The sequence below is a fragment of the Pelobates fuscus genome, chromosome 1, assembly GCF_036172605.1.
Source record: "Pelobates fuscus isolate aPelFus1 chromosome 1, aPelFus1.pri, whole genome shotgun sequence".
In the NCBI taxonomy this organism is placed as follows: domain Eukaryota; kingdom Metazoa; phylum Chordata; class Amphibia; order Anura; family Pelobatidae; genus Pelobates; species Pelobates fuscus.
In genome coordinates, this window is record NC_086317.1 from 109,843,289 (window position 1) to 109,870,486 (window position 27,198).

General features: G+C 43.6%; 1 protein-coding gene across 1 annotated transcript in view; it reads left to right on the forward strand.

Moving 5' to 3' along the window:
- Nucleotides 1-27,198, forward strand: part of PUDP (pseudouridine 5'-phosphatase) — a 310,602-nt gene that overhangs the window by 257,158 nt on the left and 26,246 nt on the right. The window lies entirely within an intron of this gene.

The following is a 27,198-nucleotide window of genomic DNA, read 5'->3' on the forward strand; positions in this document are numbered from 1 at the left end:
TAAAACCGACCTCATAGCCTCTACCCCTTCCATATGTGGGATCACTGTATATAGACTTTTTACATCCATAGTGATTAGGATAGGTTTGCTTTCTTGAAATCTGATTTTGCTGATTTTTTGTAAGAGAGTCGGCGTATCTTTTATACAAGTCTCCAGTGCTTCGATTGGTTCTTTAAAAAGTGCGTCTAGCCATTTGGCCAGTGGTTCGATTACTCCCTTGATCGCGGACACTATAGGGCGTCCTGGGGGTCTTTGGGCATCCTTGTGGATCTTTGGGATGCTGTATATGATCGGGCTACGTGGGTGTTGTTCATATAGATATTGGTACAGCTCCACATGTATATTGCCTGCTCTTAGACCCATTGATAGTCATGGAAACGGGCGCGATGACGTCATCACGTCATATGGGCGGAGCCTCTTTGCACATGCGCACAGGGCGGCATAGGACGCCGATCAGAAATGCACTTCACCTGAGGGTAAGCTTGTTCATGTCATGTAGTTTTCTATATAAATTGATTTCTTGTATCTATCAATGTGTTTGATCCTGAGGAAAGTCCTGTTTGTGGGACTGAAACGTCGATCTCATTTTAACATGTTCTAAATAAAGATTGGATTTTAAAATTATTCCGTGAGTGCTGCTACCTTGTTGGATTTTCTGGATAATCAAGCCCTGGCAAAGCACCCGGTTCTTAAGGCGGATTACAGCGTGAGTGCAAGAACTTTCTCCTTTTTCTTTATATATATATATTTTTTTTTTTTTTTTTTAAGGCATTGGAGTTTTATTTAGCAATAAGTCATGCCATATATATACATAGTGTAAACATGGACCCTAACAAAATACTAATGCCTGGTGCTGGTCAGCAAAAATATATACAAAACAAAAATATTGCACTCTTAGGACTTAAAAAAAAAACCATATAAAATAACTTTTATTCCAGGTTTTTCAAAAAGATGTTAACGTTTCAGTTTTACTCAGAATACTTTCATCAGGACATCAGGATAGATAGATAGATAGATAGATAGATAGATAGATATAGATATAATTGTCTTATATTTGTCTTTTTTAGAGCTTTATAGGTTTGAAACAGAATTAAAAAGTATATTTATATTTTGCGTTAGAGTGTCTTTGAAAAGGATTGACCATGTTTAGCATCATCATGCTGAACCTGATAATGCCAAACATAAAGACCTTCAATTTTAAAAAGTCTTAAAGAAGAAATACCTTTAGCAGCTGTCAATCTGACAGCCATTACAGGCATGTTTTATGGCAAATGCAAACATTGCCATTTCTCAAGAAATGGCAATGTTTACTTTTGTAAAATAAAAAGCGTAGTCTCTTTGCACCTAAACCGGGATGTAGTGCTTTGATGCTTAGATTGTCTCTTTAAAGTAGATGCTAGAGTGTACAAAAAGATAGTGTAAACGATTATAAAAACATAGGTGAACAGATTGTAGTAGGACAATGTGGGTTTGTGGGAGACCAATTTTTGTAGTCTAAGCAGAAATTGCTGCATGGCTTACAATGCGTTGGTTGAACATTACATTAAAAATAGACGATTCTGAGCGATTTCTAAGATGCAAATTACAAGACTAAGAGACAGACTGGATTGGAAGATTAAAAAATTTGAGTGAATTGTCAAAAAACATAAAGGTAAAATTTATATTTATTTTAAGAAAATACATGTGTAGCGGACCCAGGGTAACCCGACTGATTACCTCCGCTAATTCACTTCCTTCAGCCGCTCAGGAACCCTTACAACAAGCAGGCATCCATTTTCCCCCCAGTAATTGGACGACACATAGTCCTGGAGGTACAACAATGACTGACTCTTTTTTTCTTCACACAAGGTTTTACATGCACAGACCCCTACATGTGGTCTCCAACACAATCCACCAGGGTTTTTAATCCAAAGAATCTGATGGGGGGGGAGTGCGGATGGAAGAGAGACACATCAGCCCCTGCAACCTGAGCTGGCAGTGTCCAGTTGTCCACGTCCTGCTGTGACAGCAAAAGGGAGGGGGAAGGGGGGAGAGATACAGGCAGACCATACTTTCACAAAAGGGAGGGGGAGAGGCACAGAGCAATACATTTCACTTAACTCTACTTTACAGAGTTGCTCCTCCTCCTCCCCTCCCCCCCACCCTTTGTGGACCCACAGCTGCATATACAGGCATAATACACGAAAGGCATAGAAATACATGGGAAATATAATAGAAAGAGGTAAATTCACAAACGAGCTGTGGGCATGGTGTTCAATGACGACGGTCCACAACAACATGTATCTTCAGTTATTATGAAATACACAGCAGTTTAATTTTAATTTTAAAATGGTCCTGTCCCCAATGCTCTAGATTTCCTAAAATGCCGTAGGGAAATAAGGACATTTTTTTTCCCGTTTGTATGGCAATAAAGTTGACACAACTTGACAGTGGGCAGAGCTTAAGCAATTTTCAGTTTAATTTGCCAATCAAAGTCACCCACAATCCATAATTTAAAAGAAGTTCACTGGAAGGAAAATACCAAGGTCAGAAGAGCACAAAATGTTCCAGATACTGAAATTTGATGCAAGGGAAAAAATAATACATCTAGATAATACATATAGATAAAGGCAAGTGGCAGTGGTGTCAGTATAATCATTAAAGTACAAGGGGTATAAGAAAAGGAAACAAACAAACAAAAAAAGCAAAAAATACACAATAGGGTCGCTTTAATCAGCAGAACATGACAAAACACCAAGTAGCATTTGACAAAATGTAATTTGTTTATAATATATGTCATCCTATGACAAATTCTAGAAGGGATTATTGGCACAAAGATATTTTGGTTTTATAGAAAACAATATTGTGCTTTATGTTTTATTTATTACAGAACATGTTTGGATGTAATAAGTTCAGGGCCAAATTTACATGTCAGGTTCGTGTAAGCACAGAATTCCAAATCCCCCTCTTCCCCCACCCCCAACCCAACCCACACCCCCAAAGGCAGATAAAGTGAATTAATGTATATATTAACTGAACATTGCCTGCGTAAAATGTAAAAAATATATTCATATTTGAAAAATGTATATGTATGTATATGAATATATATTCATATTTCTGCTTGCAGTATATTGTGTTTAAATATGTGAATATAATAAGTGTATGCAGTTGTATAAATGCATGGAGGGTTAAAGATAATGTTAGAAGTGGTTATGGTAAAGGGGGGGGTTAAGGTTTAATCGAGGTTTAGGCTTCTGCTGCTTGAATGAACACTCCAATGGATTTAAAAATTAAACAACGTAGTAGATATATGCATGTATTACTGCACATTTTCATTGCTAGTATACCAACATTTTTTTACCAAAGCTGCAGATCTGTTGTCTGCACCCTTTGCAAGCCCTCTTTTTTTCCCGACTCCAGACTTTCTGTGGCTGTTCATACACAGACTTCCTAATGCAGCTCATTGTGAAGTCTTTGCAAGGCAGGAGTTCTGAGCATTTGCGGCCTCTTAAGTTCAGTTCCACTTAGCTAATTACCAGAAGTAACAGCACTGGTTGTCTGATTTACATCCAGGAAAGGGGCTGTGGGTAACAAGGTCCATTTATCAATGTGCCAATTTCCATTACAAAACTGTACTTTTTGTAAAATGCAAAAAAAGGACACACTCTACACATGTATAATACATCAGCAGGTTTGTGTTTGAAATCTCCCTTTACATTTTCGGCTAAACCAATGCATGTACAGATGTGTAGTTGTGATTGGATTGACACCAGAGATGCAGGAGCTGTTATACAGAATGTGCCACTCACAGTGGCGTCTCCAGGATTCAAACTTAGGGGGGGGGGCACATAAGGGGCCAGGGACAAAATAAGGGGGGCACATACATACACACACTATAGGGTCTTTAGGTCCCCCCCACCCTCAGGGTCCCACTCCCGCTGGGCTGAAGGGGTTAGAAACACTTACCTTTCTCCAGCGCCGGGCTCCCTCGGTGCTGGGAACTCTCCTCCTTCTGCCCATGTCAGCCTCAAATGCGCATGCGGGGCAAGACCCGCGCGCACATTCAAACCGCCCATAGGAAAGCATTTATCAATGCTTTCCTATGGACGTCAGCGTCTTCTCACTGTGATTTTCACAGTGAGAAGCACGGAAGCGCCTCTAGCGCCTGCCTGTAAGACAGCCACTAGAGGCTGGATTAACCCTAGTGTAAACATTGCAGTTTCTCTGCTGCGGGGTTAACACTAGAGTGACCTGGCACCCAGACCTCTTCATTGAGATGAAGTGGTGAAGTTGTCTGGGTGCCTATAATTAATATATATATATATATATATATATATATATATATATATATATATGAGATATGGTGTGTAATGGGGTAAAGCATGTATGTATGTATGCATGTGTTTGTGGGGATAAAGGTATGTGGGTGAATAGATGATGTGTGAGGTGTGCACTGTGTGTGTATGCAAAGGTGTACTCTGTGTTGGTAAGAGTGTACTGTATGTGGGGGGGGGTCACTGTCTGTGAGGGTGTACTGTGTTCAGGGGGTGTAGAGAGTGGGACAGTGAACAGCTTTACAATTTTTACTTTAATAATTTACACAAAAAAAAAAAGAATACTGTATTCCCCTTTCCCTCATCTTACCTTGCAGAGAGGGGGTGTCACAATCAGATCCATGGTGGTTGAGAAGGCTGCCTATCCATCGGGTACAGGGGGGGTCACGAGATGAGAGTTCTGTCTCTTGGAGCTCAAGCACTTACAGAGACTGACCCATACACATACACAGATAGACCCATACACACACACTCTGCCCCCACACACAGACTAACCCGTAAATACACAGACTGACGCCCCACACCCATACACAGACAGACCCATACACAGACATACCCATACACAGATAGACCCATACACACACACTCTGCCCCCCACACACAGACTGCTCCCTTACACAGACTAACCCAGGGATAGGCAACCTTCGGCTCTCCACATGTTGTGGACTACATCCCCCATAATGCTCTTACACACATAATGCTGGCAAAGCATCATGGGAGGTGTAGTCCAAAACATCTGCAGAGCCAAAGGTGGCCTATCCCTGGACTAACCCATACATACACAGACTGGCCCATACACAGACATACCCATACACAGATAGACCCATACACACACACACTCTGCCCCCCACACACAGACTGCTCCCTTACACAGACTAACCCATACATAAACAGACTGTCGCCCCACACCCATACACAGACTGACCCATACACTCACAGACTGACCCATACATACACAGACTGACCCCCCCCACACCCATACACTCACTGGCTGACCCATACACTCACAGACTGCCCCCCCCCACACACAGACTGACCCATACATACCCAGACTGACCCCCCTACACACAGACTGATCCATACATACACAGACTGATCCATGCATACACAGACTGATCCATACACACACACAGACTGATCCATACACACACACAGACTGATCCATACACACACACAGACTGATCCATACACACACACAGACTGATCCATACACACACACAGACTGATCCATACACACACACAGACTGATCCATACACACACACACAGACTGATCCATACACACACAGACTGATCCATACACACACACAGACTGATCCATACACACACACAGACTGATCCATACACACACACAGACTGATCCATACACACACACAGACTGATCCATACACACACACAGACTGATCCATACACACACACAGACTGATCCATACATACACACACAGACTGATCCATACATACACACATAGACTGATCCATACACACACAGACTGATCCATACACACACAGACTGACCCCCCCTACACACAGACTGATCCATACACACACACAGACTGGTCCATACATACACACACAGACTGATCCATACACACACACAGACTGATCCATACACACACACAGACTGATCCATACATACACACATAGACTGATCCATACACACACAGACTGATCCATACACACACAGACTGACCCCCCTACACACAGACTGATCCATACACACACAGGCTGATCCATACACACACAGACTGATCCATACACACACAGACTGATCCATACACACACAGACTGATCCATACACACACAGACTGAGCCCCCCTACACACAGACTGATCCATACACACAAAGACTGATCCATACACACACACAGACTGATCCATACACACACAGACTGATCCATACACACACAGACTGATCCATACACACACAGACTGATCCATACACACACAGACTGATCCATACACACACAGACTGATCCATACACACACACAGACTGAACCATACACACACAGACTGATCCATACACACACAGACTGATCCATACACACACAGACTGATCCATACATACACAGACTGATCCATACACACACAGACTGATCCATACACACACACAGACTGAACCATACACACACAGACTGATCCATACACACACAGACTGATCCATGCATACACAGACTGATCCATACACACACACAGACTGATCCATACACACACACAGACTGATCCATACACACACACAGACTGATCCATACATACACACATAGACTGATCCATACACACACAGACTGATCCATACACACACAGACTGACCCCCCCTACACACAGACTGATCCATACACACAAAGACTGATCCATACACACACAGACTGATCCATACACACACAGACTGATCCATACACACACAGACTGATCCATACACACACAGACTGATCCATACACACACAGACTGATCCATACACACACACAGACTGAACCATACACACACAGACTGATCCATACACACACAGACTGATCCATACACACACAGACTGATCCATACACACACAGACTGATCCATACACACACAGACTGATCCATACATACACAGACTGAACCATACACACACAGACTGATCCATACACACACAGACTGATCCATACACACACAGACTGATCCATACACACAGACTGATCCATACACACACAGACTGATCCATACACACACACAGACTGAACCATACACACACAGACTGATCCATACACACACAGACTGATCCATACACACACAGACTGATCCATACACACACACAGACTGAACCATACACACACAGACTGATCCATACACACACAGACTGATCCATACACACACAGACTGATCCATACACACACAGACTGATCCATACACACACAGACTGATCCATACACACACAGACTGGTCCATACACACACACAGACTGAACCATACACACACAGACTGATCCATACACACACAGACTGATCCATACACACACAGACTGATCCATACACACACAGACTGATCCATACACACACACAGACTGAACCATACACACACAGACTGATCCATACACACACAGACTGATCCATACATACACAGACTGATCCATACACACACAGACTGATCCATACACACACAGACTGATCCATACACACACAGACTGATCCATACACACAGACTGACCCACTCCCCCCCTACACACAGACTGATCCATACACACACAGACTGACCCACTCCCCCCCACAGTCTGAGTAACACTTACCAGCAGCTGCCTGGATGCCTCTGTGCAGAGCTGATCTTCCTCTCCCTGTCTCTCCCCTGCGCTGCTCTCTATGATCCTGGAGGAAGTCCTCCCAGCACACAGCCCCCCTCTGGCCGCAGGCAGGAAAAGCCCTCCAGTTACAGTGCTGCTGCAGCGTGAGAAGGGAGACGCAGAGCTCCCGACTTTAATTTGAATTGGGGGGGCACAAGGGGGGGCACTGCATAATGTAGGGGGGGCCATGGCCCCCTCTGCCCCCCCCCCCTAGTGACGCCACTGGCCACTCAGCAGTGTCCTTGCTCCTCTTTCAATACATTTCCTTTGTGAGAGACTTATATTGGGCAGATGGGGAGTCAACCACTTCCCTTTCCTGTCCAGCCTCACACTCAGACATTGGAGGAGATAGGAGAGCGCTCAGTTTTATACTTTCTGTTTCTGTAGCTTTACTATCAAGCATAGGAGGTGGACTAGACTACTTGGAACACAGACAAGACTTCTGGTACTTATCTTTCCCCACCAGGCACATTATAAATGCTGACATGAGATATTTCCTACAGGACATCTGTACACCTGTAGGCAGGTTCCTACTCCAACTTTTGAGAAATACGACCCTGAATACAGTAGAATAATGTTGGTAATATTTTGATCTGTTATCTTTTTTCATACTATATTTTTTATATCTGTTAAAGAAAACTATACCAAGGCACTTTTCCTCAATTTTCTCAACTGTCCCTTAGAAGTGGGATAACAAAAAAATAATTTTCCTCTTACAAATGTATTTTTCTTTTCTCTTATGTCTCTCCATGTGATGTTATGTCATGTGATGTCACACATATAATTAATTATGCAAATTAGCATGGCCGGTATTTTTTTTCCAAGAAATAACCCTATATAAATAACAGAGTTCAAGTTCCAGGTAGCATTAGCTCTGGATCAGTGAACGCTTGCAGTTTGGCATTTATTAAGTCAATAACTGTGATTTTGCTTTTGAGATTGCAACTTTTAAAAGTATTGTGAGGTTAAGTTAGTAAATTTAACATAACTAATTAATCTGTTTACTGAAATTGAATACACTTTACTGAAATTGAATATACATGGTGTCTCTTAATAATTGTTAAGCTACTGTGGAAGTTCTGTTTAAGATTCATAGCTGTTGTCTCTTCATGTTTTAATTGGGAACATAATGGCTTCTTCCAAAACAGAAGTTTTTCTTCATCAGCTGACTTATTCATGAGTTCTTGTTTGATTTGCATTTCTGCCCTTTTCACCTTACATTTCCAAAATTGTTTAATGGTAAATGACTCACTTGGGCTACAAGTCACATCTATAATTCAATTCGTCTTGTCCCAATAAATTAAACTATCATTTTGCTGTTTACCAGCACTTCAGTCCTTCCAGTACTTTCTGCTCAAATAAAAGGACTAAAGCAGTCCCTCCATGGTCCTAGTGCCCACTGCAGAGGACAAGTGCATCTAATGGTTAACTTGTGTTGTCCTGTCGGGGGGAAATTCTCTAGTGTCCCCAGATATCAGACACCAGGTAACTAAAGCAGTCCCAATTTCCAAGTCCTATCCCACCAAACGCAAATGTATTGAAGCCTGCTGAAGGACTGGCATGATTACATAACTTTGCCTTGCATACTTAATGCTTAACATTTTGTTTCAAAGTATTGCCTGTTATGTGTTCTTTGTAAATCTAGTTCAATATATTAACTCAATTATAATTTAGTTTTTAAATTTGCCTTCAGTACTTGAGTCCTCTTTTTTTTCTGGTCTATTCTGGTCTACCAGAATAGTGAAAGATATAGATAGAGATATTGATACAACGTTCTGTTTACTGTAAGACCGTTTTTATTTAGGTACTTCATTTTGAATGTTATGTTGCACGTAGCTGTGTTTACTGGGTGAGCACAGCTCTATTGCTATTAAATGTAGGTCTAGGCATTCATACTCCAGATTAGTGAAATATGCATAAAGTAATTAGGCAAGTGCTTCTGGCCTGGTTGCCCTAATTTGCACTGCCATTCGAGACATACGTTCAGCCTTAGATGGCAACAGTAGGTAGTAAATACTGAGAATGGTTAGCTTAGACCAGGGTTTTTTTGATACCTGGGGATACCCCCCATTCTCTTAGTGTACCTAATTGTTGACTCTACCTATGCTCTTTTTTTAATAACCTTTGACATAGTCTATTAACATCGTGAATCCCTCCACCTCCCCCCCGAATTTTTTTTTCAATTTTTCAAATTTTTTTTTTATATGTTCCGGTCTGTGTCAAGGTGTGTATATCTGTGCTTGTATGTGCCAGTTGTATATCTGACACACAGATACACACACAGTGTGTATCTGTGTGTGTTTATGTATATGTGTGTCAAGGTGTGTGTATCTGTGTTTGTATGTGTCTGTGTATCAAGGTGTGTGTGTCTGTGTTTGTATGTGCCAGTGTGTATTAATCTGACACACAGATACACACACTGGTAGATAGTGGCACACAGATACACACACCTTGACACACAGTGTGTATCTGTGTGTGTGTGTATGTATGTATGTATCTATCTGTGTGTCAAGGTGTGTGTATCTGTGTGTCAAGGTGTGTGTATTTGTGTTTTTATGTGCCAGTGTGTATGAATCTGACACACAGATACACACTGGCAGATAGTGGCACACAGATACACACACTGACACAGATACACACACCTTGACACACAGTGTGTATCTGTGTGTGTGTGTGTGTATGTATCTATCTGTGTGTCAAGGTGTGTGTGTCTATGTTTCAAAGTCTGTGTATCTGTGTTTGTATGTGTCTGTGTATCAAGGTGTGTGTATACATGTTTGTATGTGCCAGTGTGTATGAATCTGACACACAGATACACACACTGGCAGATAGTGGAACACAGATACACACACCTTGACACACAGTGTGTATCTGTGTGTGTATGTGTGTATGTAAGTATCTATCTGTGTGTCAAGGTATGTGTATCTGTGTTTGCATGTGCCGGTGTGTGTCAAGGTGTGTATATCTGTGTTTGTATGTGTCAGTGTGTGTATCTCTGTGTTAGTGTGTATATGTATCTGACACACAGATATACACACACACTGGCACACAGATACACACAGATACACACATCTTTACTCACAAATATGCACACACTCAAACACTCAGATACACAAAGTGACATAGACACACTTGCACCCACAGATACACACTGAGACACTCAGATACACACATACAGGCACACACACACACACACACACACTTAGATGCACACAGTGACACATACACAAACCTTGACACAGCTATACGCACTGACACACAAACTCTTTGACATACACTCTCACTGACACACACACACACATTTTTTGACAGACACATATACTCTCACTGACAAACACACACACTCTGACAGACACACATACACTCTCACTGACAGTCTTTTACAGACACACATACAAACACATATACACCCTTTGACAAGAACAGATACTTTCTCACTGACCACTGACAGACACATACTCACTGACAAGCACACATTCACTCTCACTGACAAACACACAAACACATACAAACTCCCTAACCGACACACATACAATTTTTTTTTTTACATTTTACTCCACCCAGCCCCCCAACCTTTAGGAGTGCTGGCATGGAGTCCCTGGGGTCCAGTGGGACTGCTGGCATGAAGTCCCTGTGGTCCAGTGGGGCTGCTTGGTGGCTGGAGAGCAGTTCCTGGGGTCCAGTGGGGCTGCTGAGCGGCTGGTGTGCGGGCGGCGAGGGAGCAGTGATCTTCCTGCTCAGTTCCCTTGTGCGCCTCTTAGTGATGCCGGAGTGACGTCATATTCCGGCTCCAGCATCACTGCTGTGCGCCCGAGGGAGCTGAGCAGGGAGATCACTGCTACCTCGCCGCCCACGGCCATTTTGTTTTTTTGGCGGAACACCAATTGAGAAATGCTGGCTTAGACTATTATTGTCATCCAAAATTTGCTGGCTTGGAAAAGATAGTGGAATGTTCTGCCTTACTTTAGCTACTGTGAGAGCCCTGTTTTTTTAGCTGCTCAAAAATGGTTTGACACAAACTGCTGTGGTGGCATCCAAGGACTGTTGAGCGGTAATGTCCTCTTTAAGCTATGCTGCATTTTTATGTATTATATAATATAGTAGGATTTTAGGTCCCCATTCATTTCACTGGCACAGCTAGACACCAAACTGAATATCACTGTCTGGGTCTGAGTGTTGAAGCTGTTAGAGGTATCGTGGGGCTAAGGCAGAGCTTCTGCTTGCATAAACCTGACTTTTAAAAACCAGAATAAAAGTAAAGAAAATATGCCAATGATGCAGCCCTGCACTATGTACATTTCACATGTTTTCATTAGAAATCACCTAATTATCAACAGTGATTCATTTGAAGTCCTTTGTAGAATTAGTTTATTGAAAACTTTGGACAGGTCCATACATGTCCATCAAACACAAAAAGAAAATATGTCTGAACTTGCACATCATTATACAAAAAGTGTAAGGTTTCTACATGTGGGCAGGAATATCATTTCATGCTATAACTTATTTTTCACTGTAAGCTGCCTTGGTAACCGGCATGATAAATAAACAATTCATTAAAAATTAAATACTTGGAAACTGAATTATGCCTAACATTTAATTAAAAGAAAAATTTGCTTTCTCCCTGGAATAATTTCCCAGCTGCTTTAGTGAATATAGCAAAATCAGCTATTCCGTGTTTTATTTTTCAAAAATCAGCTTACTCCTCAGAGAATATACACTTTAGCTGCCCCCTGAGAGGTCTGCTTGAATGCCAGTGTCAAGTTTGTCGTAAGGCAACAGTAAAAACAATTTTACCCTTTGAAACATGTCACAGTTGTGGCATCTTACGCTGACGTGTGCATTCAATGCAAAGCAGAAAAATGACAGACTTCCTTTTCTTGCTACTGTCATTTTCTGAAAGATGTTTTTCATATATTTTTTATTTAGTTCCAAGAGTGCTGACATAGAAGTCTATGTTCATACTAACTTTATTAATGGTAAATTCCAATAACGTGTTGCTCCCATATGTGAATTTTATAAAAGTGACATTCATCTCCATTTTTTTTTTATCATGGATGCATGAAATACAACATAATGTTGATTCATGCCTATAATTTTTAAAGTATTATATAAAATATCAGGTAGAGCTACATTAAACATCTTTCTCAGCAACGTTATATGATACAATCTCAACCTATCCTCAGTGTTCCTCTTCACCAATAAGTAAAATGGAATAATGCCTTAATGCTACTTGAGTGCGAGTGTCTCTTCCCCTGCATACCTCCTTCACCAATCTCAGATCATCAAGTTGAGCAGTGTGTGTGCATGCATAAGCCGACATGCACACAGAGATAGCTTCAGAGTCTTTTGCCGTTGATCAATTTTTTCTTGAGAGAAAGGGGAGGGCTTGCAAAGGCTGCAGTTCATGCGAGTTATAGTTATAGTTAGCTTTTGCAAGCTTTTTTAAAATATACCCCCAATGAATACATGCATGGAAAATGTATATATGTACTTATTAAGTATGTATCTACTAAACAGTGATTTGTATTTTTTTGCTCAGTTGGGCAGTAGAGTGTCCCATAGGAGCATGCTTGTACCCTATGACCCTAACTGACCCAACCATCTTGAGATAACCCTCACTGATCCAACTGATGTTGAGGCTGTATTTGAAGTATCCTCACCACACTTGCCTTATAATAATAGAGCCTGCATTAGGAGAATGTTTATTAATAGAGATGTCCCAAACAGTTAGCCAGGAACTATTCGCCGGTGAACATAGCTTGTTCGCGGTCGCCGCGGCGGGCGAACATATGCAATGTTCGGTCCGCCCCCTATTCGTCACCATTGAGTAAACTTTGACCCTGTACCTCACAGTCAGCAGACACATTCCAGTGCTTGAGACAACACCTGTTTTTCACATCTGTGCTGTTGTGAGGGATTCCATTCACGGGGTTGAATAATTTTGAGACCGGAGAATTCATTATAAGTTGCATTTTCAGTTGAATTTGGGGAAACCACTTGAAGCATTCATTGTGTTGAGCTATTTCAATTGCTTTTTTTTTTTATTTGCTCATTGCAAACAGTGGAAAGTCTGTAAATGTTGACAATATACATGATTTATAATGGTTGAATAATTTTGATTACAACTGTGCATAATAATTTTTTTATGTATATATTTTATCTGATTCGCTAACCAAAGCAGTTTTAGTAAAGGTTTGCCAAGCCAAACTAAATGTGGCCTAAAACTTTTTAAAATTGGGGGGGAAATGGTTCAGCCGAACCGTGCATAAATCTAATAGATAATGCATTAAGACATATGCAAATAAATAAATAAATAAATAGAAGACATTAAAATAATAAAACAAACTGTTGTGGTGTCTGTATTTGAGCAGATGACCAAGCTTTCCATTTTTACAGTGTACTCTGTTCAGACCTATTTATTATGTTTCCTTTAATGGACACTATAGTCACCAATACAACTTTAGCTTAATGAAGCAGCTTTGTGTACAGATCATGCCTCTGAAGTCTCACTGCTCAATCCTCTGCCTCTGGAGTAAAGATACTTTTGTTTCTGTCCATACAGCCCTAGGCACATCTACCCTGGCTGTGAATAACACAGCCTGTGTGAAAAAAAAATAATTATTATTTTCAAACAGATGTAAACCTTCTCTGAATAAGAAATTGTAAATGAAACAGACTGTGCAATAAAGGAAGTGTAAACATTAGATCTTACTTTACAGGAAATGTTTAGGAAAGCTATGCACATTACATGCAGGAAGTGTGACTAGGTTGCATACACAATGTGATTTAACTCCTAAATGGTAGAGAATTGAGCCGTGAGACTGCAGGGGCATGATAATGAACCTACCCATAAATGTACACACGGCAGTCATTTAGAGCTGCTTCAGGAGTTTATAGGAGTTTTTCCACTGATGATGTGGGATGGACAATTAATACGCCGCACCACTGAAGTGTCTGAGTCATTGATTCACATGTATCCTACAGTCCAGACAGATGTATTGGATCTGTCTTGAGGCCAACATTACCATGAGAAATACAGTTTTTCAGCATTTTATGGTAGTGGATTTTTATTGCTAAAATGTATGCAGTAAATCTATTGTTCCTCACATGCATTATTACATTAACATTTGATTAATAATGGGTACTTTGTAATCAGGATTTACATTTTTCTCGATTTTCAAGGGATTACTTTAAAGCTTATGCTTTCTGCATTTTGCAAATTATAATTATTATTGTCCCTTCTACAATAAGAACAGTGACATCACAGAAGTCAATTATGACTTTCATGGCTGATGAGTGAAGCACAATCTTTTGTATAGGGATAAGGAAAAATAATTCTTTAAAGCCATAATAATGCTGTTTTATGTGCCATTTTTACTTAAGCTAAAGCGTGTCTAACTTACATTTTTTTTCAGGTTTCAAGTTGAATTAAGTATCAAAAGCATTGATTTAAACCATTTATGCGCTTCTATTGTTCAACCAAAAGCTATTAGTAAAAACTGTAAAAGTTTATCACGTGACATAAAATAATGGATAAAAAGTAACTCTATTTAAATACAGTTATTAGGTTGTCTTGAAATACAAATTTTAGTTTAGTAAAGCAAGTTACTAGGGGCAATGAAAGAGAAAAGGGAAGGAAAGATGCTGTGTTTATTTGTGGAAGCCATTAATTAAGGAGTTGTTTATTAACTTGCAAAAGATAAAAGACTGTTTCAACTTTGTAATTGTTGATTCTGAAAAGCCACTGTCAGTTTGATGGACATTGAGCCAGCACTGTCAATAACAAATAGACTCCAGTGCGATTCATCATTGTAACGGACCGTTTTGCTTACAAGAGGATAAAACCCAGTTTAGGCAATAATCCCCTTTTTCAGATGCACATGCAGCTACTGCAATCACCAATTCCCCCGAACTCCAAACTGTACGAATCTTCCAACTCCCGAACTGGAAACACACGAACTCTGGAATCAGCTGAACAGGAAAAACATACCATCCGCTTACACTCCTGGCAGTCAGCATACAATCCAATTCCCCCAAAGAACGAGACGACACATCGCTTTGAGGGTTAAGCAGGAACTCATTTACTCAGGGCTACCTGCCCAGTATTTATGCAGGTCTCCCACCTGGTGGACACTCCCCTAGGGGACCAAATGGAAGACTGTAACAAAGGACATAGATAAACCAATTACAGACACACAGCAGTAAACATTCCCACAATGCATCCTGGTTTCCTCCCTTCTGCCCTGGAGATAATTGGAGAAGTAATCCAATTATCTCCCAGGCCAGAGACCAAACTCCATTACACATGTGGGAAGCTAAATACAGTATTATGCTTTAAAATATATAAAGTTACTTTTAATCCATTACACACAGACATGTAACATATCCCCAGATAGCTCAGGTCTGGGTGCACATTATTAGGTGAATGGTACCCAGACCACACGAATACAGTTTAATCGCCATGGAGCCAAAGTCTTTAATCACACGAATAGGCTCCATGGCATAGCTATCTGGGTTACCACAGTTCACATAGAAATACCGAATTCCGGTGTTCGGTTAACCTGGTACGATTAGGACCCAGGCGACGGACGGCTCAGCGGTGTTCGTGCAATTAAGTGTCCGTTTACAGTTCCATGGTTTGAGCGCTGAACACCGCTGGCCGTTCGGGAGTTAAAATGGCCGCTGCCACGTGTTCGGCAAACGAACAAAGGCCACCCAGCGTTCATCAATTAAGCTGCGGTTAACCGCAGCTTCTGGGCGGTCAATTGCCGGCACACTCCAGCTCCCAGGTGGTCCCGCATTCGGTAGTTTTATTTTTTATCTACCGAACACCCCGGCAGAAAAGGCACGAATAAGCCTTTCTGCAGGGAAAATAAGCTTTTTAACCCCTTAAGGACACATGACATGTGTGACATGTCATGATTCCCTTTTATTCCAGAAGTTTGGTCCTTAAGGGGTTAAAGTCTGGTCCATAGTCCAAAGGAAGCAGGCGAGTAACCAGGCTTCTCCAGCTCATAGTGGCGAAGTTGGTTTCGCCACAATCATGCCTGGCAACTCCTTAAAAAAAAATTCTTGTATTTAATAGTGTTTAACAATAATGTTTGGTTCTACATTGGAAGAGGGTAAATAGCCTTCCAGTTTTTTTTTTCTTATTGAAGAGTGTTTTAATTCTCTGAGTAGAATGGAGAAAATTGCTACTATTAACTAGAGATATGTCAGAAGGTATATATATAATGTCTCTCTTTGTCCTTGCACACACACTTTTAATTTTCAAAATGCTGGGTGCACTTTAGGCAATGCCATAAATTATCATATAAATATTGAAAGGCTTGCACTCACGGTCTTGTTTTCTTTAAAAGATTCCTTTATTTCATCTCTTTAAAATCTGATCAACGTTTCAGCCAACATCCGTGGCTTTCATCAGGATCAATGAATCCTGATGAAAGCCATGGATGTTGGCTGATATATGTGTGTATATATATATATATATGTATATATATATATAATATTTATATTTTATTTTTTTAAAGGTAAAATGAGCATCTAGAACCAACTATTAAACACTTGCTAAAGTTATTTTTAATTACCCCATTCACAATTAATGTAATTGTTTTTCAACAGATTTAGTGTAACTTTAGTGTTAGGAATAAAAATATGTTTTTCTAACACTAATGCGTTCCTCTGTAGTGTTGTCGCGAACCCGAAATTTTCGGTTCGCGAACGGCGAACGCGAACTTCCGCAAATGTTCGCGAACCGGCGAACCGCGCGAACCGCCATTGACTTCAATGGGCAGGCGAATTTTAAAACCAACAGGGACTCTTTCTGGCCACAAAAGTGATGGAAACTTGTTTCTAGGGGACTAACACCTGGACTGTGGCATGCCGGAGGGGGATCCATGGCAAAACTCCCATGGAAAATTGCACAGTTGATGCAGAGTCTGCTTTTAATCCATAAAGGGCAGAAATCACCAACATTGACACCTGTCCTCAAAGCCCTGCCCTGATACACACTGACACAGAGCAGAATAGAGACTGTTCCCCGTCCTCAGAGACCATGATAAACACTGACACAGAGCAGAATAGAGACTGTTACCCCTACATAGGGTCACTTGGCAGATATGGCGGGGTCGTGGGAGGGGGAGGATGACTTTCACCTCTTCCCCTGTTAGATTCCCGTTGTGCTGTGACATCACCCTTATACGCTGTGTAAAGCATACTATTTAATTTGATCAGCATGGCCACTTGAGTTTTTATAGTTTTCACGCTGCTTGTAGTTTATATATGGTTCACAAAAATCAAACAAACGATAAAGTAAACGTGTAAGGATTCAGAATATTCTTTCAAACCCTTACACATTGTGTGTACGTATTTTTTGTCTTAAGTTTGTGGCTTTAAAGAGGTTTACGTTGTTTCTATGATGTGCATAACATGTTCTTGTAAATGTTTGTTAAATTTTTCCTGGAATTGTAATTTTTCAATCTGAATAAAGATAGTCAAATCCCTGATACACACTGACACAGAGCAGAATAGGGACTGTTCCCCCTACATAGGGTCACTTGGCAGATATGGATTGACACCTATCCTAATGATCCCTGATACACCCTGACACAGAGCAGAATAGAGACTGTTCCCCCTACATAGGGTCACTTGGCAGATATGGATTGACACCTGTCCTCAAAACCCCTGATACACACTGACACAGAGCAGAATAGAGACTGTTCCCTGTCCACAGAGACCATGATACACACTGACACAGAGCAGAATAGAGACTGTTCACCGTCCACAGAGACCATGATACATGATACAGAGCAGAATAGGGACTGTTCCCCCTACATAGGCTCACTTGGCAGATATGGATTGACACCTGTCCTCAAAACCCCTGATACACACTGACACAGAGCAGAATAGGGACTGTTCCTCCTACATAGGGTCACTTGGCAGATATGGATTGACACCTGTCCTCAAAACCCCTGATACACACTGACACAGAGCAGAATAGGGACTGTTCCCCCTACATAGGGTCACTTGGCAGATATGGATTGACACCTGTCCTCAAAACCCCTGATACACACTGACACAGAGCAGAAGAGGGACTGTTCCCCCTACATAGGGTCACTTGGCAGATATGAGACTGTTCCCTGTCCACAGAGACCATGATACACACTGACACAGAGCAGAATAGAGACTGTTCCCCGTCCACAGAGACCATGATACACACTGACACAGAGCAGAATAGAGACTGTCCCCCCTACATAGGGTCACTTGGCAGGTATGGATTGACACCTGTCCTCAAAACCCCTGATACACACTGACACAGAGCAGAATAGAGACTGTTCCCTGTCCACAGAGACCATGATACACACTGACACAGAGCAGAATAGAGACTGTTCCCCGTCCACAGAGACCATGATACACACTGACACAGAGCAGAATAGAGACTGTCCCCCCTACATAGGGTCACTTGGCAGGTATGGATTGACACCTGTCCTCAAAGCCCCTGATACACACTGACACAGAGCAGAATAGGGACTGTTCCTCCTACATAGGGTCACTTGGCAGATATGGATTTACACCTGTCCTCAAAACCCCTGATACACACTGACACAGAGCAGAATAGGGACTGTTCCCCCTACATAGGGTCACTTGGCAGATATGGATTGACACCTGTCCTCAAAACCCCTGATACACACTGACACAGAGCAGAATAGGGACTGTTCCCCCTACATAGGGTCACTTGGCAGATATGGATTGACACCTGTCCTCAAAACCCCTGATACACACTGACACAGAGCAGAATAGAGACTGTTCCCTGTCCACAGAGACCATGATACACACTGACACAGTGCAGAATAGGGACTGTTCCCCCTACATAGGGTCACTTGGCAGATATGGATTGACACCTGTCCTCAAAACCCCTGATACACACTGACACAGAGCAGAATAGAGACTGTTCCCTGTCCACAGAGACCATGATACACACTGACACAGAGCAGAATAGAGACTGTTCACCGTCCACAGAGACCATGATGCACACTGACACAGAGCAGAATAGAGACTGTTCCCCGTCCACAGAGACCATGATGCACACTGACACAGAGCAGAATAGAGACTGTCCCCCCTACATAGGGTCACTTGGCAGGTATGGATTGACACCTGTCCTCAAAGCCCCTGATACACACTGACACAGAGCAGAATAGGGACTGTTCCTCCTACATACGGTCACTTGGCAGATATGGATTGACACCTGTCCTCAAAACCCCTGATACACACTGACACAGAGCAGAATAGGGACTGTTCCCCCTACATAGGGTCACTTGGCAGATATGGATTGACACCTGTCCTCAAAACCCCTGATACACACTGACACAGAGCAGAATAGAGACTGTTCCCTGTCCACAGAGACCATGATACACACTGACACAGAGCAGAATAGGGACTGTTCCCCCTACATAGGGTCACTTGGCAGATATGGATTGACACCTGTCCTCAAAACCCCTGATACACACTGACACAGAGCAGAAGAGGGACTGTTCCCCCTACATAGGGTCACTTGGCAGATATGGATTGACACCTGTCCTCAAAACCCCTGATACACACTGACACAGAGCAGAATAGAGACTGTTCCCTGTCCACAGAGACCATGATACACACTGACACAGAGCAGAATAGGGACTGTTCCCCTTGGCAGATATGGATTGACACCTGTCCTCAAAACCCCTGATACACACTGACACAGAGCAGAATAGAGACTGTTCCCTGTCCACAGAGACCATGATACACACTGACACAGAGCAGAATAGAGACTGTTCACCGTCCGCAGAGACCATGATACACACTGACACAGAGCAGAATAGAGACTGTTCCCCGTCCACAGAGACCATGATACACACTGACACAGAGCAGAATAGAGACTGTCCCCCCTACATAGGGTCACTTGGCAGGTATGGATTGACACCTGTCCTCAAAGCCCCTGATACACACTGACACAGAGCAGAATAGGGACTGTTCCTCCTACATAGGGTCACTTGGCAGATATGGATTGACACCTGTCCTCAAAACCCCTGATACACACTGACACAGAGCAGAATAGGGACTGTTCCCCCTACATAGGGTCACTTGGCAGATATGGATTGACACCTGTCCTCAAAACCCCTGATACACACTGACACAGAGCAGAATAGGGACTGTTCCCCCTACATAGGGTCACTTGGCAGATATGGATTGACACCTGTCCTCAAAACCCCTGATACACACTGACACAGAGCAGAATAGAGACTGTTCCCTGTCCACAGAGACCATGATACACACTGACACAGAGCAGAATAGGGACTGTTCCCCCTACATAGGGTCACTTGGCAGATATGGATTGACACCTGTCCTCAAAACCCCTGATACACACTGACACAGAGCAGAATAGAGACTGTTCCCTGTCCACAGAGACCATGATACACACTGACACAGAGCAGAATAGAGACTGTTCACCGTCCACAGAGACCATGATGCACACTGACACAGAGCAGAATAGAGACTGTTCCCCGTCCACAGAGACCATGATGCACACTGACACAGAGCAGAATAGAGACTGTCCCCCCTACATAGGGTCACTTGGCAGGTATGGATTGACACCTGTCCTCAAAGCCCCTGATACACACTGACACAGAGCAGAATAGGGACTGTTCCTCCTACATACGGTCACTTGGCAGATATGGATTGACACCTGTCCTCAAAACCCCTGATACACACTGACACAGAGCAGAATAGGGACTGTTCCCCCTACATAGGGTCACTTGGCAGATATGGATTGACACCTGTCCTCAAAACCCCTGATACACACTGACACAGAGCAGAATAGAGACTGTTCCCTGTCCACAGAGACCATGATACACACTGACACAGAGCAGAATAGAGACTGTTCACCGTCCACAGAGACCATGATACACACTGACACAGAGCAGAATAGGGACTGTTCCCCCTACATAGGGTCACTTGGCAGGTATGGATTGACACCTGTCCTCAAAACCCCTGATACACACTGACACAGAGCAGAATAGGGACTGTTCCTCCTACATAGGGTCACTTGGCAGATATGGATTGACACCTGTCCTCAAAACCCCTGATACACACTGACACAGAGCAGAATAGGGACTGTTCCCTGTCCACAGAGTCCATGATACACACTGACACAGAGCAGAATAGAGACTGTTCCCCGTCCACAGAGACCATGATACACACTGACACAGAGCAGAATAGGGACTGTTACCCCTACATAGGGTCACTTGGCAGGTATGGATTGACACCTGTCCTCAAAGCCCATGATACACACTGGGGGGAGCTACTGTCCTCCCCAACCCCTGCGCGGTGGGTGGGGGCCATAAATCACAATGGGGGGCCTACTTTCCTCCCCCCCGGCCCCCATCCCTGCGCGGTGGGTGGGGGGCATAAATCACAATGGGACGGACCTACTGATAGGAGTGGTGTATTGTTCATATCAGTTTAATACCTTCCGCGTCTACTATCAGTGGACCTGTAAATGGCAGAGATTTTTAATTGTTGAATCACCTCCTCTTTTTAGGCCAAGGTGGGAAGATGCTTAGACCACTGGTATATTGGTGCCATCTTGGAGGAAATTTGGTATTGTTGCAGCCGCTGCTGTAGCAGCGGCCAGAAAAAATGATGTTTGTTTCACAGGCAGAAAGTGCCCTAAAACATGGCGGCTTTAACCCTAGTTGGTGGCGGATAAGTCACGCAAGTCAAACGTCATTCAGAGCTAAAATACAGCAGCGTGTGGACCATTTTTAGCCCAAGGCAGCTCATCTCATCAGGCCTTTTTTAAGCGAATGTATCGCCCAGTGTCAGTCCCTTCGGGATCCATCCCTCATTCATCTTAATAAAGGTGAGGTAATCTAGACTTTTTTGACCTAGGCGACTTCTCTTCTCAGTGACAATACCTCCTGCTGCACTGAAGGTCCTTTCTGACAGGACACTTGAAGCGGGGCAGGCCAGAAGTTCTATCGCAAATTGGGATAGCTCAGGCCACAGGTCAAGCCTGCACACCCAGTAGTCAAGGGGTTCATCGCTCCTCAGAGTGTCGATATCTGCAGTTAAGGCGAGGTAGTCTGCTACCTGTCGGTCGAGTCGCTCTCTGAGGGTGGATCCCGAAGGGCTGTGGCGATGCATAGGACTAAAAAAGGTCCGCATGTCCTCCATCAACAACACGTCTTTAAAGCGTCCTGTCCTTGCCGGCGTGGTCGTGGGAGGAGGAGGAGGAGGATGACTTCCACCTCTCCCCCTGTTAGATTCCCGTTGTGCTGTGACATCACCCTTATACGCTGTGTAAAGCATACTTTTTAATTTATTTTGCAAATGCTGCATCCTTTCCGACTTGTTGTAATTCGGTAACATTTTCGCCACTTTCTGCTTATACCGGGGGTCTAGTAGCGTGGACACCCAGTACAGGTCGTTCTCCTTCAGCCTTTTTATACGAGGGTCCCTCAACAGGCAGGACAGCATGAAAGACCCCATTTGCACAAGGTTGGATGCCGAGCTACTCATTTCCCGTTCCTCCTCCTCACTGATGTCATTGAAGGTATGTTCTTCCCCCCAGCCAGGTACAACACCACGGGTACCAGATAGGTGACAACAAGCACCCTGGGATGCCTGTTGTGTTTGGTCTTGCTCCTCCTCCTCCTCCTCAAAGCTACAATCCTCCTCTGACTCCTCTTCCTCACAATCCTCTTCCAACGTTGCCGCAGGTCCAGCAAGCGATGCTGATAAGGCTGTTTCTGGTGGTGATGGTGACCACAACTCTTCCTCTTCCTCTTCACGCTCATCTACAGCCTGATCCAGCACTCTTCGCAGGGCACGCTCCATGAAGAAAACAAATGGTATGATGTCATTGATGGTGCCTTCGTTGCGACTGACTAGGTTTGTCACCTCCTCAAAAGGACGCATGCGCATGAGCGTCCAGTAACGTGGCAAAAACATTCCCAGCTCCCCAGAGGCTGTCCTAGCACCCCGGTCATACAAATATTCATTAACAGCTTTTTCTTGTTGGAGCAGGCGGTCGAACATTAGGAGTGTTGAATTCCAACGTGTAGGGCTGTCGCAAATCAAGCGCCTCACTGGCATGTTGTTTCGCCGCTGGATATCGGCAAAGTGAGCCATGGCCGTGTAGGAACGCCTGAAATGGCCACACACCTTCCTGGTCTGCTTCAGGACGTCCTGTAAGCCTGTGTACTTATGCACAAAGCGTTGTACGATCAGATTACACACATGTGCCATGCACGGCACATGTGTCAACTTGCCCAACTTCAATGCCGCTATCAAATTTTTTCCGTTGTCACACACCACTTTGCCGATATCCAGTTGCTGCGGAGTCAGCCACTTTTCCACCTGTGCGTTCAGGGCGGACAGGAGTGCTTGTCCGGTGTGACTCTCTGCTTTCAAGCAAGTCAAACCCAAGACAGCGTGACACTGCCGTATCCGGGATGTGGAATTGTACCTGGGGAGCTGGGGGGGTGCCGTTGATGTGGAGCAAGAAGCAGCGGCACAAGAGGACTCAGCCGAGGAGGTTATGGAAGAGGATGGAGTAGGAGGAGTAGAGGAGGTGGCAGCAGGACTGCCTGCAATTCGTGGCGGTGTCACCAACTCCTCTGCAATGCCACGCATTCCTTGCTTGTCAGCCGTCAGCAGGTTTACCCAATGCGCAGTGTAGGTGATATACCTGCCCTGACCATGCTTTGCAGACCAGGTATCAGTGGTCAGATGGACCCTTGCCCTAACACTGTGTGCCAGACATGCCATGACTTCCTTTTGCACAATCTAGTACAAGTTGGGGATTGCCTTTTGTGAAAAGAAATTCCGGACGGGTACCTTCCACTGCGGTGTCCCAATAGCTACAAATTTTTTGAACGCCTCAGACTCAACCAGATTGTATGGTAAAAGCTGGCGGGCTAATAGTTCGGACAAGCCAGCTGTCAGACACTGGGCAAGGGGGTGACTTGGTGACATTGGCTTCTTACGCTCAAACATGTCCTTGACAGACACATGACTGTGGGCAGATGAGCGGGAACTGCTCAAGGCGGGAGACGGAGTGGCGGATGGTTGAGAGGGGGCAAGAAGGACAGCAGTGGTTGACGTGGCTGAAGATGCTGGACCAGGAGGAGGATGGCGGCTTAGAGTAGGCGTGCTGCTTGTACTCATGTGTTGATCCCATAGGCGTTTGTGATGTGAGATCATGTGCCTACGCAAAGCAGTTGTACCTCCCACGACTCAGTTTCCTTTGGCACAGGTTGCAAATGGCATCGCTGTTGTCAGAGGCAGACACACAAAAAAAATGCCACACTGCTGAGCTCTGCAATGACGGCATTCTGGTGGTGGACACAGCATGCGTATATTGGCGTGCTGTCGGGCTGACCCCGGGTGCCGATGCATGCTGTCTGACTGTGCCACTAGCTCCTTGCGACGACCCCCCCTGCTTCCAACTCGTCTCCTCCTCCTCTCTGTCTCCCCATCTGAACTTTCGCCCTGTTCTTCTTCTTGCCGAGCGGGCACCCACGTGACATCCATGGACGCATCGTCATCATCAACCGCTTCGCTTGTATCTGACAACTCAGAAAAGGAAGCAGCAGCGGGTACAACATCATCATCATCACACCGTACCTCCATGTGTTTAATGCTGCCTGCCTGAGACATATCCCTGTTATCTACATCCTCTAGCAATAATGGTTGCGCATCACTCATTTCTTCAAACGGGTGTGTGAATAACTCCTCTGACATACCAAGTAAAGCGGCTGTGGTGCTAGTTTTGGTGGTGGTGGCAGGCGGGTGAGTGGTATCTTGAGAGGTGCCTGAAGCTAAGCTGGAGGAGGATGGTGAGTCAAGGTTCCGAGCGGAGGCTGTACAAGATTGGGTGTCCTGTGTTAGCCAGTCAACTATGTCCTCAGAACTTTTCAAGTTCAGGGTACGTGGCATCTGAAAACTGGGCATTATTCTAGGGCAAAAGGGAATCACAGCACCACGACCACGACGGCCCCTGCGGGGTGGCCTGCCTCTGCCTGTCATTTTTTTGGGGATTAGTGGTACTATGCGTGCAAGCTATTGTGAGACCAGATATGATTGGCAATGTGAACTGTAACAGTTCTGCAGAGCACACACTGTAGGCCTGACACACCCGCTTGAAGACAAGTAACTGCTATTCAATCTATAACAGTGAAAAATAAATTTTGGTTTTAAAAGCACGCTATAGAGACACCAGATATGATTGGCAATGTGCACTGGAACAGTTCTGCAGAGCACACGCTGAAGGAAGGACTGACACACCCGCTTGAAGACAAGTAACTGCTATTCAATCTATAACAGTGAAAAATAAATTTTGGTTTTAAAAGCACGCTATAGAGACACCAGATATGATTGGCAATGTGCACTGGAACAGTTCTGCAGAGCACACGCTGAAGGAAGGACTGACACACCCGCTTGAAGACAAGTAACTGCTATTCAATCTATAACAGTGAAAAATAAATTTTGGTTTTAAAAGCACGCTATAGAGACACCAGATATGATTGGCAATGTGCACTGGAACAGTTCTGCAGAGCACACACTGTAGGCCTGACAGAGCCGCTTGAAGACAAGTAACTGCTATTCAATCTATAACAGTGAAAAATAAATGTTGGTTTTAAAAGCACGCTATAGAGACACCAGATATGATTGGCAATGTGCACTGGAACAGTTCTGCAGAGCACACGCTGAAGGAAGGACTGACACACCCGCTTGAAGACAAGTAACTGCTATTCAATCTATAACAGTGAAAAATAAATTTTGGTTTTAAAAGCACGCTATAGAGACACCAGATATGATTGGCAATGTGCACTGGAACAGTTCTGCAGAGCACACGCTGAAGGAAGGACTGACACACCCGCTTGAAGACAAGTAACTGCTATTCAATCTATAACAGTGAAAAATAAATTTTGGTTTTAAAAGCACGCTATAGAGACACCAGATATGATTGGCAATGTGCACTGGAACAGTTCTGCAGAGCACACGCTGAAGGAAGGACTGACACACCCGCTTGAAGACAAGTAACTGCTATTCAATCTATACCAGTGAAAAATAAATTTTGGTTTTAAAAGCACGCTATAGAGACACCAGATATGATTGGCAATGTGCACTGGAACAGTTCTGCAGAGCACACACTGTAGGCCTGAGACACCCGCTTGAAGACAAGTAACTGCTATTCAATCTATAACAGTGAAAAATAAATGTTGGTTTTAAAAGCACGCTATAGAGACACCAGATATGATTGGCAATGTGCACTGGAACAGTTCTGCAGAGCACACGCTGAAGGAAGGACTGACAGAGCCGCTTGAAGGACACTGACTGGCTGCTATTAGCTTACACTGGAAACCTTTTTTCTTTGTAAAAGCACGCTAAAGAGACACCAGATATGATTGGCAACTGTCAAAGCACGCTGGCACAGGTCTGCAGAGCACACGCTGAAGTAGGCCTGACACCCAGACGCTTGCAGACAACTAACTGATCTTCTAATACAGTGAAAAAAAATGATTTCTTTAAAATCTAAAGCTTAA